Source organism: Pelodiscus sinensis, chromosome 1, assembly GCF_049634645.1.
Source record: "Pelodiscus sinensis isolate JC-2024 chromosome 1, ASM4963464v1, whole genome shotgun sequence".
Lineage (NCBI taxonomy): Eukaryota > Metazoa > Chordata > Testudines > Trionychidae > Pelodiscus > Pelodiscus sinensis.
Window position 1 is genome coordinate 120,323,299 of NC_134711.1, and position 2,917 is coordinate 120,326,215.

A 2,917-nucleotide genomic window follows, 5' to 3' on the forward strand; every position below is an offset into this window, starting at 1 on the left:
TACCATGGAATGACTATAGAATATAATGGACTGGACCACAGGGACAGAAGAGATGCATGAGAACAATCTGACACACAACAATGAACACTGATTTATTTTGTTGAACATAGTGTTTTATTTCCTATAGAAACAAGAGAAGGTTCCCAGGGCTTTGTCAGTGAGTAGACCATGTTGCCTCAGAAGCAGGGAATTCGCTCCTGTCATTGGCTTTTTGTATTTCCCTATTGTTCCCATGACCTCCCTGCCTGCCTTAGTCCAGTTTCTGATGCCTGTTCTGTCACCACCTGTCTTTCCAATTCTACCCTGCAGGTTAACATGGCCCATCCAAAGTTTCTGCCCAGCGGCTAGTGACTAGATCGTGGTTGGTGCCTCCCAGGTAGTTACCCAGCATGAGGGGCTTCATTTCCCACAAGACACCCTAAATACAGAGTTGCCTGCTGTGGGAGGGAAGGTCTGAACATGACAAAAGAAGCAGTGAGGGGTCTGTAATGAGAGCTTCTTTTACCACAGCAGAGAGAGAGAGAGAGAAGAGAGGGGTGATCCTACAAACAACAGGATTTGCTTTACCATTCTAAGCCAATATTCTTCAATATTTTATTCCCATTGACTAATAAAATATCTTGTTCAGGCTCAGGCTCTCAACTGGCCCGCTGGCTGTAGTGCTCCCACAAGCACTTGTTTATTGAAGCCAGGGATGCAATCTGAGTAGCACCACAGGGCTGCTGCATGCCAAAACGGCTGAGACCAGAGACACATGTAAAGGTAGGGTGCAGAGCACATGGTGGGTATCTGTCACGACACCCCAATCTCCATTGTGGTGTGTTTGGATCTTTTCATTCCACAGACTGGAATGAAATTTCAATTTTCCCTTCTGATTTGTGATATTCAGGTTTTTGGCCAACTCTTTTTACTGATTGATAGACTTACCTGCAGACTACTGTGATACTTAAAGGCTCTTGGTTAGAGAGTAGAAGCCTAAACTTCAGTTTTCCATGCAGTGTTTCTCCTGTATCTTCAAACTTGCAGATGGCTTTAACATGATGCAAAACTGTTTGTTTGTACACTGGCTGTAACTCGGACACCATTGAGTTACACATGACTGCGCTGTTGGTAAGCGCAGGTCGCGTGTGTAACTCAGGGACCATCTTTACTACCACTCCATGGGAGCTTTGGTCATAACTCAGGGAGCAGCTGTATCAAATAGCAGTAGAAAAGTCCCTACAGTTAGCCAGTATAGGTAAAAAGTGAAAACATTTTGCAAGGTAAAATATCTTTCAGCTAGTATGTAACAGTCTAAGCGCCATTGATTTCTGTTGCACTCATTTACCCCAGAAATATGCTGGGCAGTATTTTGTAAAGCAAAGCCTTTCATAATGTGATCTCACTATTGCATCTGCTAATTGACTCTTGCCTGAGAAGCATGGGGACATTGTTAGGTATTTGGAAGAGAGGATTTAATGAAGTAAAATATCAAATGGGTTTTCTTAAGTAATTAGTCTGTACAGGATAAACTTAAAGTGCTACCAGACCATTTTAGACTAACAAACAGTCTAACCTGGCTATCCCCTGAAGCTGCTGAGTTTCTTCAAAGTCAATACAAACTTTTAAAGAAATATAATTGAGTTGTTTAATACTGCGTGTGCTCCATTAGTATTGTAATAGGAAGTGCCACAATGATTTTTTTTAACTTGGTAGAGAACCTCTTATCGTTAGCCTTTGGTGGCTGAATAACAGGCAGTTCTACAAGTTAGTTAATCTAATCTACCTCTTAAACCATGCAGTGAGTCAGGGATGAGCACACACAATATAGGCTAGAGTGCAGCTTTATAGTAGACATTCTCACAAGTCTAACATAAAAGCACTTCCTTTTAACTCACACTAAATCTTTCATTGCTATTTTAGGTGTGAGTCAGAATGGTAACTGGTAAGTGCTGGTTAGGACTGGGTATGTTTGTTGCATTTTCAGTAATTTTATTTTAGAACAACAAATAGTGAAGCCTTAATGATGGGTGATTCATAGCTGGGTCCCAGGGATGAACTTGTGTGAACATGTGTTGGGTTTAAGAGACCACATAGTGATGATGAAAGTTCTGACCATTGTCCATGCTTGGGTACTGGATAGGGCAATTTTTACCTGCAGAAAGCTCCACATTTAAGGAATTGACTGGCTGCATTGAAGATACTAGGGGCCAGAACTGGGACCCTTCCTCCCAGCTAAAGCAGATTACTTTCCCCAACCAATGGAACTGTTAAGGCAGAAGAGTCTGTGTTACCTCTATGGATGCCCATGAGGACTACTACTTTGAATAGTGGCCCAGTGTTGCTGATTGGGTCAAGTCACAGCATGAACGACCAAGTAGGAGAGGTAATAAGGCATTCACAGGAAAGGGTCTTGCTGCAAAGACCGATAGTTAACTATAATGCCATCACATAGTAATGACAAGTTTGCAAATGGTGCTTCTAATTTAGTTAATTCTTCCATAAAGATCTTGAAGTCAGGGCCCCCCTGTTAGCAAAGGTGATGCACAATAGAACCACAGACAATTTCCATTCCTAATATGTCTTAACTTTGAATAAAGCAGTTTGGGCTCCAGCCAGATTTCTGCGGCAGCTGGGGGAGGGAGAGGATAGGCAGTCCAGATCAGACTTCCTTTTAAAATGCAATATAGGCACAGAATAGCATTTGCTTTTCCCCCTCCCATTTCCTGGTGTCTGGTTACTTCTGCTTTCAGAGTCAGTACATAGCTATGGTGTTTGGGGGTTGGACTGTACTAAAAAGCATAACAAAATACAATCTGGTTATTATATTCTTCCCTGAATCTAAGGAAACAGATGAAAAAGTAAGTCTATTCCTATCCAACTGCTCACTCTTTATGGCTGTACTTTTGCAAAGTTTGCAAATAACACCCATATAAAA